Source organism: Thalassophryne amazonica, chromosome 8 (genome assembly GCF_902500255.1).
Source record: "Thalassophryne amazonica chromosome 8, fThaAma1.1, whole genome shotgun sequence".
Classification (NCBI taxonomy): domain Eukaryota; kingdom Metazoa; phylum Chordata; class Actinopteri; order Batrachoidiformes; family Batrachoididae; genus Thalassophryne; species Thalassophryne amazonica.
In genome coordinates this window covers 84,667,110-84,681,316 of record NC_047110.1, presented here as the reverse complement: position 1 = coordinate 84,681,316, position 14,207 = coordinate 84,667,110, and positions in this window count along the sequence as shown.

The window sequence follows — 14,207 nt, the reverse complement described above, 5'->3', positions numbered from 1 at the left end:
GTTCACACACGTACATGTGAACAAAGAAAAAAAACTGGCTGCTGCTGCAGTTCATCGCTCTCCCCTCAAACTCTGTCATAACTGTGTTAAATAAATGACAAAAGGGACATAAGTCCTGCTCACAGGCTGATTGCCAGAGACAGGACATGGCCACATCAAGTATAAACTCCAGACATCTCCACATCACTACATATCCAGTCCCTGATTGGTCATCACGGTGCGACAAGACGAAAAAGTTCAGATTTTTCAACTTGGGGAAGAGGGTGACATGACGCAACATGATATCGCGCCACAAACGCGCCAATCGCTCAAAATCGCTTTTTTGCGTCCATTGCGTAGCATTGCCTGGCTTGGACTTTTGTGGCACCACAATTTGTCCTTCCAATAGGGATTACATCGCAACCTCTCGTCGCTGTCCCTCGCGTGACGTAGGGTGTGAACACAGCATAAGAACAAAGAAAGTTGATTCTTCTTTTTCTTCCGAAGGCTGAGAAGAAAAAGTGTTTGGACAAAATCGGACGAAAGACTGCATTTTATTTGAGTCTCTGTGCACAGCATAGAGACTGCTGTTTGGGAATATTCCTGTTCCTCATTTAATAATTAATTATCAGACTTGGATTAGACGATTTGAACCCACTAACAAAGCGCAGACTGATGTTGGAATTGCTCCATTTCTGTTGTGGAGTTGGTTGTATGTAGAACATTTCCCGAAGTGAAGGACTGTAGTACAACAAAAAGGTGAGTTCAGTGCCAAACCAGCTCACTGTGGCATTTAGCAGTTATTGTTTACATTCTGATTTTCTGGTCAGCACTGCTGCAAAACATCTCTGGTAGCACCGTGCGGAACAGGCATCCATCTTGTTGTCACTTTGCAGGACGTTTTGCTGTTTGGTCAAGACATTTATTCATATCTACTTGAACTGAGCATGAGTATGAATTGTATTTTGTCTTTGGAGCCCAATTATCATCATACTCAAAGTAGTGATGATGTCACGAATGCTCTTAGAACAAATGCTTTAAAGTGCAACCTGACTTGGTTTTAAACGCAAGCTGAAAGTAATTGGGTACTGTAGTCTCGCTTGAGAGTGGGCGCTAAAGGGGTTAAATGAAAGATAATAATTCTACTTCTGAGCACAGCCCTCGCCTGTCCCCATCAGAAACATGGCACTTTCTCTGAGTTTTTGGGCAAGTTACATGGCAAACAAAGTGGAAATGCAAAGAAAAAGTGAAGATGCGGTGGAAAGTGGACATGTGTTTTTTTAATGAACTGGAGCTCAAACATGTTGAGGCGGTTGTGCAGGTGAGAAAGCGCAGCAATCACGAGACTGGGGTTCCCTATGAAGCCCTGTTACAAAGTTTTCCCTCTCTCTTGTTTATTTCAAGCATAAAAGGCAGGTTAATGCTTTGTTTCTCATTTCCACTGTCATGAAAAGGTATGGAAATCCGATTTTTTTCAGCGTATAAGTTGCAAGACCTCTTGAAATAGTAAAAAAATTGCACCTATACTCTGGAAAATACATATTTGCCATGGACATTATGTTTTCCTCAAGTTTGTTTGTTAGTTGGTTTGTTGGGTTACTAAAAAGAAAAACAAACAACAACAGCAACCACCCCCAAAACAAACAGGCAAAAACAAACAAACAAACAAAAACAATAAACTCCAAAAACCAAAAAACCCAGCAATAACTAGTTTTTGTTCAACTTGGAAGGTTTGAACTGGTTTCAAATTTACATAAGCATTATGATAAAGCAGCAGTTGCCACCTCTGAAATAATTCTGATTTAAGCAGATCCTATATTTTTCTGCAGTTGCCACCTCTGAAATAATTCTGATTTAAGCAGATCCTATATTTTTCTGAGTGGCACTGATTTTTCTCCAGTAAAGATCAGCACGGCTTAGTTTTGAAAAAACCTTTGAAAAATTTCATACTCCCGACTCCCGTTCAGCTCTGTGTAGGCTTGACGCATGTCAGTGTCCAATTTTCACATGGTCCATGCAGAGAATCATTCTGAGAACATCAGGAGTTGCACACAGAGTGTGTGCCGTGTACTCCCAGGGCCTGGGTGGCTAGAAACCCATTGACCTCTGGGTGGGAATAATTTCTCCAACTTTAGCTGAGTGGTGTACCCTCTCAGGAGGATTCAGCATCAAATGCGGCTAGGCGGGAGCTGCTCTGTTGCGATTGTCAAGCTCTGCCAGCTGGTAGCTCCACCCATTACAATGTAAAACATAGCCATACATGGCTAGGTGCAAGGATGGTTTTATCTACTTATCTCTCTCTGGCTTTCAAGATCAGTTACCCTGAAGCTGCACTTTGGAATATCTGTGTTACATTGTTGACCCCTGATCACTCAGAGTCCAGAGTCCACACAGTGTCAGTATGCATGGGGTGTGTGAGGCCATTCATTCATTTCAGGCCACAAAGTAGACCTCCATGGTTGCACTTTTAGACTGTTGTCATCTGCAGGGATAAAATATAAAAGCTCAGGCATTAGATAGATAGATAGATAGATAGATAGATAGATAGATAGATAACATACTAACTCAAAAACAATAAATGCTGTCATTTGTAACTCACAATATTTAAAGGGTGTATAACAAGAACAATTTTTTAAAAATCTTATTTACTTCGGTGCACTAAATCAATCGAAAAAGCAACTTTGTTTTGCCGATGTGATATCTTATAGATGTGCCTACCACCTGCTTGATGGTCGTGGATAGTGGATTGACAATGGGTTAGGGGTAGGTGTGGTTGTCATTGAGCTAGACAGACTGTTTCAGCACAGAAATGCATTAAATTACAGGAGTAAACCGTTAGTTTATTATTGTTTCACAACAAACAGTTAAAACATGCCTCACATACCATGGCCATAAGGCTACATAACACTGCCAAAAAGAATTTGTATCAATTTTGCTGTGAAAGAAAATGAGAATGAGAACGATAGACAAATGATTTATGCAGCAAATGGTATTTATGAGAAAGAGAGAACCATTTCCTCACAGCAGTGTAATTTAAGAAATACGTCCTTATTTTTTTGATTGTTTCAATGTTTGCATTGTGTGACTGCAGCCAAAACAGACACTTCTTTAATCTCTGTTTCTTAACATACATATGTGCAGTTTTGATGTTGCATGTTGCTTGACATGAGCTTGCTTGTCACTTTCTATAGGTCTGTTGGCTTGTTGGCCAACTTTAATATTATTATTATACTACTAACTGTGACTGTTGCTATGACAACTCGAGCTGCTCACTCCATGTACACTGACTGACATGCCTCACTCCACATAATTACCACATGATTTCCACATTGTTCCTACTGAAACACAAGGTCTACATGATTTATTAAACACTCCCTCCAAATTGGGCGGGCTATTTCAGATGTAAATTTCCTACCTCTTCCTCTGCCTGTCAAACACTGCCACTGCTGCTCCACCCTGGCATTCACTTGTGGGCTCCAATTGGGGAAATGTGTACATCTAATCATGACAGGCATCCCAAATATCACAAACAAGCATCTGCGCGGAGTGATGAAGTCTGACCCTAGACACCAAACTCAAACTGTGTTGTGCTGCTGCACTAAATACACATAAACGTGAGTTGTCAGGCTGAAATACACTTGTTAAAGCAGCCAGTCTCACGCTGTTTTCATGCTCCTGTCACGAAATGAGTCATATTTTCGTGATGCATTTTTTTTTCTTTTTTACTATTTCCAACCCTACCCTTTCCCCTAATTCTATCCCTAACCATAACCCCCAGAGACCCCCCTGCTTCAACCCACATTTTATGATACTGTCACGAAAATGTGGTGCATTTTGTGACGATATCACAAACTGATTAATTCACTTTTTATGATGCCATCACAAACTGGCGTGAAATGGGTTGTGTTTTAGGCTTAAGTGTATGTCTTTTGCAAGTGTTCACAAGGCAGGCTGGAGTGGGTGTCATTGATCCATGGGGTGAACCAGAAGGAAATTCACACTCAGAATGTTACTTCTGATGGGCTGCTGTGATGTCACCTCTGCTGACCCGACAATCCTAACATTCCTGCTGACGTAGTTGCAATATGTGGAGGTTAATACGTGGGAGATATGCAAAGGCTTACACACATATGGCCTTTGTCTCAGAACTGATTAGTAATCTGGCGTAGCCACATGCACACGTTTGTAATTAATTCAGGCTCATGGACAAACCCGCTCTAAGACATACTTCAGTCCTCTCCTGCCCACTATATAGATGGTGATGGCTGTCTCACTAGCCTGTTTAAAATTCAACTGGTCTTTAAGAGTCTGTACTTGAAGTTGTGGCGAATCTGTTTCTGCTTCAGTATGGAAAATAATTCCACTTGATGCTATGATTGCAGGGATACGATTGCATTAAGTATCAGTGTGAATGTGTGTTTGTGTGGTTATAGACTGCACTATAGATTACAAATACAAAAAGCTTTTACTATTAACACAACTAGAGTGTTCATTTGATCGGATAAAGCCACAAAAGGAACAAGATGACAGGTTTTGTGTAGTGAAAGATTTAACAGGGTGTTAATGTAGGTGTTTGCACAGCACTTTTCCCAAGACAGTAGAACAGACCAATATTTTAAACAATTCAGTCTCAATGTATTTAATTTATATAGCGCCAGAACACAACAACGTTGCCTCAAGGTGCTTCACACAAGTAAGGTTTAACCTTATCAATCCCCAGAGCAAGCACACAGGTGACAGTGGTAAGGAAAAACTCCTTCTGATGATTTTAGGAAGAAACCTCAAACAGACCAGACTCAAAGGGGTGACCCTCTGGGCCTGGGCCATGCTAGCGACACAATTGACAAAACAATTTACAAAACCAATATACAGGAAATTTTGCCGGTTCACAGGACAGGAGGGTTGCAGAAGTAGACACAACACCCATTTCTGGATGGAGCCACACCTCAAACAGAGAGAGAGAAAAAAACAGAATCAGGCATTGGAAAGACAACAAATAAAGTATAATTTGTCAGCATTAAGCAACAAGAAAAACAGAAGAAATACTAAGGTGATCGCTGACTACTAGCCCTAAGCTTCACTAAAACCAGAATTTATATAAAGTTGAAGCTGCGGCATGCTCCGTTTCCTAATAAAATTAATTTAAAAGGATAAAAAGCATAGTAACATGCTATGCCAGTATGCTAGCCATACGAAAGGGACAATAACTGCATCTTAAGTCTGGAGTTGAAAGTCTCTAACAGAATCTGACTGTGTTATTGATGCAGTGAGGTCATTCCACAGAACAGGGGCACGATAAGAGAAAGCCCACAGACCTTTTATTCACCCTAGGGACACAAAGTAGTCCTGCATTCCGAGAACGCAGAGCTCGGGCCGGTACAAAAGGTTTAATTAGGTCAGCTAAATATGGAGATACCAGTCCGTGAACAGTTTTATAGTTTAGTAGAAGAACCTTAATATCTGATCTCACATTGACAGGAAGCCAGTGAAGAGACACCAAAATGGGTGTAATGTGGTCAAACTTTCTACTTCCTGTCAAAAGTCTGACATCAGCATTTTGAATCAATTGGAGACCCCTAATCCTCGACTGTGCTAAACCAGAAAATAGAACATTGCAGTAGTCCAATCGAGAAGATACAAACGCATGAATCAGGGTCTCAGCATCAGGCATAGACAGAGGATGGGAAAAAGTAGGAAATTGCTAGACCAGCTTTTCACTGATGCAAGGCAATCTTCTAAGGATTTTATGTGGCTAAGATTACCAGCAGTTATCGGCATGTATAACTGAGTATCATCAGCATAGCACTGAAAGGTAATCCTAAAACACCACAATATGTGCCCAAGGGGTGCTATATAAAGAGAGAAAAGCAGGGGGCCTAAGACGGACCCCTGTGGAACCCCAAATTTCATGTCACTAAGGTTAGAGGTAGTATTATTGTACAAAACACAGTGAGAACGACTGGTTAGGTATGATGTCAACCATACAAGGGCACTCCCAGTAATCACAAATTGATTCTCCAGCCTATCAAATAGAATATGATGATCCACAGTATCAAACGCAGCACTAAGATCTAACAGCACCCGAATCATAGTGGTGTCCTAATCAGTATCTGCAAACAAAATATGCAGAGGATACACTGGCTTGAGACCAGTGGTGGGCACAGCTAACCAAAAAGTTAGCTTTGATAACAGTTAATCCGCTGACTGAAAAGTTATCTTTTTTAAAGCTAAACCGATAAACCCCTAAAAAATTTAGCGGACGTTACAGATAAAAGCTAAAACGATAACTTTCAGTATTGATTTCAATACACTAGGAGCTACTGACACAGCGCTTCTGTGTTAGATTAGCTTTCTCTCAGCAAAAGAGAACTGTGACCAAGGAGAAGGAGGAATAAAGACAATTTACACAATACAGACTCGCCAGCATATCACGCAAGTCATCAACAGGCATACAGTTTTAACTCATGGTTAAAATGTTAACCAAACTAATTCCAGACAAGTTATTTAAATTAATGTCACATCTGGTGTTTTATAAAGTGAAAATATCAGCTATATGTTTTGGTTTTAAATCTCTCTCTCTCTCTCTCTCTCTCTCTCTCTCTCTCTCTCTCTCTCTCTCTCTCTCTCTCTCTCTCTCTCTCTCTCTTTCTCTCCTGTAACCAACTCTCCTTTGCCTGCAGAGGATAGAGCTGTCTGTCTGCTGAAAAACATTTAACAGGTAGGTACTAAAGTCTGATTTCATGCTTCACAAATGTTTTTAATTAAGCTTTATTCACAATGCCTGCAAAAATATGTTAGCCGTCTAAAAATTATCGGACTTAAATTTATTGGAAGCTATTTGGTCCGCTGATGGTTTTCAAAAAATCTGTAAGGCTACTCCGATAATGAAAACATTAGTTTCGATAATTAGCGGTTAACGGATTAGTGGAACTGTGCCCACCACTACTTGAGATAGACATGTTGCAGCCTTTAGCGACAGACAGACTGGGCATCAGAGAGGACAACCAGGAACCTGTAGCATGGTTTTTGTGGTGTTCACGTCCAACTCCAGACACACAACTGTGTAACAGCTCCTCTATCCCAAACCTGAATTTCCTGTCCCTTCAGCACCCAACACACACACACACACCTTCTATAGACCTTTGTTATTGAGATCATCATCAAATCAATCATCAAGCTCAACCCCTCCAGCAGGTGCATATCTGTTTTTGCTTCACCCTGTCTTTGTTGAGTTGCTCTCCTCTTGAGCATAGTGTTGACTGAGAGAGAGTCGGGGGTGGGGGTGGGGTGGAGTTCATGGAAATTGAGGTGACAGTGGAAGGCTACCCGGACAGACTACTATGTTAACTTTCTTGCGATACCATTAAGCAACAAGAAAAACAGAAGAAATACGAAGGAAGAAAGCACTGCTGTCATCACAGCATGCAACTTTACCTACATATGGTCTTTTTCCAAAATTAATAAGTAAACATTTAGTAAATATGCCGAGTTATAAACAGACGCAGAGCCTCATGGGTGTCAAAACCTACAAAATCACCTGTGTGAACTAAAAAGCACACAGTCACTTTGCTGCTTGCCTGCTACTACAAGGCTTGAATCAAATTGCTTCCCTCCTGCAATTTTACATAAAAAATGGGCCCACTTAATTTTTACTGTCAAAATTTCATTTGGAGAGATAATAATAAAGATAATAATGACAACAGCATGGTGATATCACAGTAGCGCAAATGATTCTGGGACAATTTTAACAATAAATATTTGTCTACTTATTTTGTTAATTGGAGAGTTTTGCTACTTCAACTCAGTTGAGGAATATCATATGCACTGTGAGAGAATATTAGATATGCCATTTTGGTCATGTGACAGATTTCTCTGGCCATAAACCAGCATGCAGGTGTCTCATTGTTGAGGACCCCAACAACAGGAAAAAGCATAGGAGATGCCTGTCTTTTACCTGGCTGTGACAGATACATGGCTGCTTTTGAGAAAAGGGGTTGGACCGGTTGTCTGCCTGGGTGGTCACCATTGAAGTTCCAAGGTGGTTCCATAGTGTGGGTGATGCTGCAGCACTAGTGCATGGTCCAGACCTGAACTGATACCAAACATGAATGCAACATTTGAAAACCGGAACTGTGTCCTAAGGTGATATTGTAGCCCTGTGACCTGTTTTTTGCAAAGAGACATTGGAGAAAGGGTGAAGGAGTACTCCAAAAGCAAACTGAGAGTCACTTATGTGCTTTCTTAGTGCAGTTTGAAAAGCGTGCTTAGAGAGAAAAATGAAGGCTCAATATGCCGTGTGTTTGCGTAGTCTTATTTGTGTTTGTTTTTTCTTCCTTCTTTCATATTCTGTTTTTGAAGCAATAAGAAGTGTGTTTACCAGGAGTGTATGTTAAACAAATTGACTCTCTTCCTTGTCCATATTGTACTCCACCATTTCTCTGTCCTCGTGTTCACCTTGGCATCAAGCATTTCCAATACAGAGGTTGTTTTTTGTAAAGTGACATTCATTTGCTTCCAAAACACAAATCATCTTCTGAGCCAGGTTTCTTGGGAAAAACAAAGGCTTTTGTGTGCTCTTCTTGTGGGATGTGCTATATTTAAGTCTGAACAGTGCAATTACCTTCACTGGTGAAAGCCGTCTTGCCTGTCATAATGATACACAAGGCAAAGCTACGCGGTTGGAGCCGTTTCGTTGTTCTGACCATAATGAGGCAGCAGTACCATACTGAAGGCTGTTTTTCACAAACAGAGCATTACCACCTTTCTTTACTTAGTAAGAAAGCCAACGACAACAAAGTTGAACATTTTGTAAGTTGTTTGGCAATCTGAAAATAGTAATGTTCTCATGAGCTTCACTGTTCACGCTGAAGTCTTGACTAATTTGTTGTTCACCCATTGATGGCACTAGACTTGTCATGATCACAAATTTTGCTGGATGATATATTGCCGCAGAAAATTCCACAATAAATTATATCACAACATTATCGTCAACAACATTTTAAGACTATTTTGTGCCATTTATATAATGATAATATAGCATAAAACTGCCAATACATCCTTTCTAAGAGTAATCTGTATTATGACAACGAAGTGGCCTCTGTGTGCATGCATGCATGCATGCGTGCGTGTGTATGGCTTTGATCACAGAGAAACCGGGGAGAGCTGATGTTTGCTGTTTGGTATGGTTATTTATTTTGTGTCAATGATGAACGCTGCAAAAATGGAAAGTTGATAGAACAAATATTTTTGGAAAAATTTGCGATTTTAGTTAACCAGTAAACATTGGATGTTGTGCTGCAATGCACCATGGGAGGTCTGTTGAAGCCTAAGGTCTAAGCTTCTAAAAACATTCTGGACTCACACCATTCCAACTCATTATAGAAACTTTGCACAATTTATTACCACCCTTGAAAAATGTCAGTTACCTATTTTATAAACACGACTCAATTTAGAGCCCTTGGTCCCCACGGGCAACAGACTAGTGAACTTTTAATTCTCAAGAATATTCAGCAGTGGAATTGATATTTCACAAGACTGGTATGGGCTAATGGCCCCTCAGTGCCTGAGTTAATGGGCCATTTTCGCCATATGATGGGCCCTTGCCCTTGTCATCAATGAAATAGTGCAATGTGAAATAAAATAATTGAAGATTTATAATTTTTTATCTATTGTAAGTGCCACAACTTGAACAAATTTAAGTTACAGTTAAATACTATGATGCAGATTTCATATTTCATGATGTCATGTTGTATTTTATGTAATTTGATGTTACATATAGGTCATAAATAATGTTTGAAAGGTTAAAAACATATTAATATTGGCTGGACATACCATTTGCACCTATCTTGAAAGCTATATGCAGTAGCTTTAATGTAATGCGTTGAAGAGTAGGCAGTCAGGCACAGATGTTTTTCTCTCTACTGTGTGTGAATGTGAACTGTTTTATAAAATGTTTTGAATTGGATTATATTTGTCATTCATGTTGGACAAATTTTCTGGGCAGCATTTAAATTTTTGTTACATGTTGCATGACGCACAGTTGTCTTAGAGGAGGAAACTATAGAGACAAAACCATGTGTTGTACCTTTCTGCTTTAACTTTCTGCTTGAAAGTTGGATATTTTAACATGGTCTCCTATGGGAAGGTACTCCTTTTTGAAGCCAGCCTCATGTGGCCAGTTAAGGAACTACACCTTTTTCTTCTTAAGCTTGTGCTTCTTAAGCGGCCACTGAAGCTTCCCCCTTGTTTTTGCCCCAAAACCGATGGAATAGGCTCCAGCCCTCCTGTGACCCTTAAATAGAATAAGCGGGTATAGATTTATTCATTCATTCATTGTGAATGAATGAATAAATATAGAGGTTTCAACATTCGAGACAGGAATGGGTGCACAATTACGGCGACTTAATGCTATTCAGGACTGGTGCACAATGCCCAACAAAGACACAATCAGCATGTATTCTGCTGTCCACGCTCTTTCGAATCTATTAATCTTTCTGCAAAAAATCTAGTTCTATTTTTCTTAGATTAAGAACCATCTCCTCTTTGCTCAGGCATTCATATGATTGAAAGCTGTACAAACGCTATCTCAGCTATGGATTTGGGACTAGTTTGCACATTCGCATTTTGGATAAAGAGATCCAGAAATGAGGAAGGGTTTTTACAAAAAGTGTGAAGTTTTTAAGATTTATTTTCTTTTTCTTTAGTGCTGAGGGAGGTGGGAGGGGTAGGAATGGGGGTTGCAAGAATGTTTGAGTCATGCAGAAAGGAAAGGATGATGTGTGGGTTTGACTGTGAAGGGTGGGGTGAGGGAGGCATGGCAGAGTGGGGGTGCCCTAAGGAATGCCTGGAAGTTGTCAGTGAAGTATTTGGACTGATAATCCCCCACAGGATACAACAATACTCATACCTACTACTCTGAATTCAGTGTCAGTGCTGTCTCCCTCAATTCTAAAGGGGCAGTTGCTCTCTTATTTTTAACCTACTTTTAGTTATAAGAAGTGGTGAACACAGTTCAGCTAATCAGATAATCTTCTCCCTTGTTTTTTTTTCTCACTTGGGGTTGCCACAACAGATCTACATGTTGAATTGGCACAGGTTTTATGCCTTCCTGATGCAACTCCACATTAAATGGAGAAATGTGTCAGGGGTGGAGTTTGAACCCGAATGGAGTTTGAGTTCATTAGAAGTGGAGCTAGAACCGGGAACCTTCTGCACTGAAACCAAGCGCACTAACCACTTGTCCACAACCCTTGCTCAATTCATATAATCTGCTAACAGCTAATTAGGAAAGCTCACATTTTCTTCGCAGATTAGTTTTCCAGATAACTTAGAAAAATGTTAATGGACCACTTACCTTCCACTAAATAGTTCCGCTAATTTTACATCAGCTAACAATTTTTTATTTTTATTTATTTATTTATTTATTTATTTATTTATTTATTTATTTTGAGTAAGGTTTAATGGTTCAGAATGTTTACATTAAACATTTGTTTCAACTGGAGCACTAATCCAATAAGCAAAATTGACACATTGTGCAAAGGTAACAACCATAACTGTGACGATTAAAATTACTTTAAATGTGTATTTGTATTTCTTAATATTTCCTATTTGTTTAATACGTTTTGTTCTGTGAATAAACAATGTTCAGTGGAAGCTACCGTTTAATTTTATCTATCATTGTATTATTTATGTACATCTTGATGTTCATGTGAATTTGGCAATGCTCAAAGATTAAAATTTCACATCTTGTTTTTCAGAGTTTTAGAGACCAAAAAATCCCCAAAACAAGCCAAAGCTAAATTAATTTCATAAAAGTTTTATAAATGTTTTACTGATTTATGAATTTAATGTTATCAGTTGATTTTTCAGTTTGTGAATTAGCGCTTTATCAAAGCTTTTAGATTAGCTGTGCCCACCTGTGGTCTTCAGAGGTTGTTAGCAGACTTTATGTGCACGTCAGTATCACATCGGTCAGGCATAGGACTTGTTTAGGTGATCAATTAAAGCATCTATAAGGATGTAGTGTTTCTCTGCTGATTTTTCCACTCTTTTTTAACAACTCCTGTAACCTTTTCTCAGTAAGGCCTGTGGTACTTTTTGGACATGCCTCAAAGGGCTTCTTCCCACTTTTCTGTTTTTATGGTGTACTTTAAGTGGTTTGTCAGACAACACATTTATATGTGCCAAAAGCTTTACTTTACAGACAGAACCATGAAATAGGCAGAGGTGTGAATTGACTCCAGGGGGCTCCATAATTCATTCGGGTTAAAAGCTACAGGGTTTGGCATTCTTCACTGGGCTCTTTTGTTTGCATGATTTAATTCGTCAAATTAATGCAATTAATCTGAGACAGCTCATTGTGGAACATCTGCTTCATACAGTGTGCACAGCAGTTATTAGGCACTGTGACTGCACACCCTCATTAACATGTTCAGAATGCTGAAGTCAGAGGCAAAGGCACTGTAGTTATGCCAAAATGTGGCATAATGGCAAAGTTGTTTGTGGAGTTTTTGATTCCACAGTTGAACTTGAATTTGTAATGAATGTCAAATTTGGACTTAAAGGATTTTTATTTATTTTTACAGCCCTAGTAATATTAAAGCATTGTTAGGATTTAAGCCAGTGAGTGACATACTCATATTTGATGATTGCATCATATACCAAGAAATCTGTTTTCCATCTTTAGGAAGGAACAAACCAGAGTGAATATTGCACTGTTTTTACAGTTCTAAATGAACTTAAACTGCAATTGTTTCATACCTTCCAATTGCATATTGTTGTTATTAAATGTGCATTTGATGATTAACAATGTATATTGCAGCTAATGCTATTATGTAAATAGATACAGGGACTATTTCCCCACTGATGGCATTGGTACTATAAAATCAGATGGAAGATTCAACATTCACCTTTAGAGGGTTCTAGGGTTTTGAGAGAAAGAGTGAATTGCAGTACAGGCTCCATGGTAAACTGGTAACCAACTATCTTCTAAAACTGGTTGAGTTATATTAGATGAAGTACACCAATCCTCTTTTTACACCAGATATAGCTGCATGCAAACTGAAAAAATACTGGGTGTAAAAATTCTACTGAATGACATTCTGAGAGATTGTTTGCAGATATCATTTGGAGTATTGTAACTACCTCTGTCAAATGTTCTGCCTTGAGAAGTTTTACCTATGTAACCATTACTGAACTGAACGTCGTAAAAGCAGTCTTTAAAAGGTGATTTGTGCATTTGTTTTTATGATGTTAAGCAACACGTGCTGGTGCACATACAGACCTAATACTGATAGTAGCCTTTAAATATGAAATGCATAATTTGATGTGGATGCATATTTCTGAACTATCTACCAGGTGCCAGTGTATTCAGCAGATTTTCCTTTTGATATGGAATTTGGAACAATGTTTCAATGTCAGTGTTTTGTTTTGATACTTGTAAAACAGTGTTTTGAGTTTACCATCACTAATTTGAAGGAGCGATGAAATTCTGTTGTATATTTTGGGCTGAAACGATTACTCGAATAACTTGAATAATTCGATTACAAAAAATGATTGAGGCAAATTCTGTGCCTCAAAGCTTCGTTTAACGTTGTAGTACATATGCCAGGCCTGTGTGTGGCACTGTAATGCCCCCAGAGAAGCAACAGAAGAAGACGTGTAACAGCTCATAATTTAGCCCTTAAAGCTACCGCTTTCCAATGTGACGCAGAGTAAAATAAAGCCTTTTAAGAGAATGGGTCCACATTGATCATCTGAAATAGACTTACTGCACATTTAAAGTGAAACAGTCTCTTTGTCTATTTTTGCTAAAAAAAAAACACAAGGTCTGCTTCACGTGGTGAGTGACTATTGACCCGACGGCTGGGTACCCGCAGTCGAAGTCGACTGCTGTCTGTTTTGTTCAGACTCGCACTGAGTGTTTCGCTTTTTAATTTTCGCTTTTTTTGGACAACACACAATGCTTCACAAACACGTTAACTTAAAAAAACAGTGACTGTGAGGCTTGCATGTTCAACCTCCAGCAGAAATGCATCTGCTGAATCGCAGAGAAAGAGGGATAAAAAAATCACGCAGGGACCCAGTCCACCAGCCTTTAACACAGTGACTTTGTGCCATTGCTTAGGGAGAGCCCTGGCTATTGATGGTGTTTAAAAACGCGAAATTACTTTTTATCCGATTACTCGATTAATGAAGCGTCCAGCCCCTCTCCAGGAGTTGGGTACCAG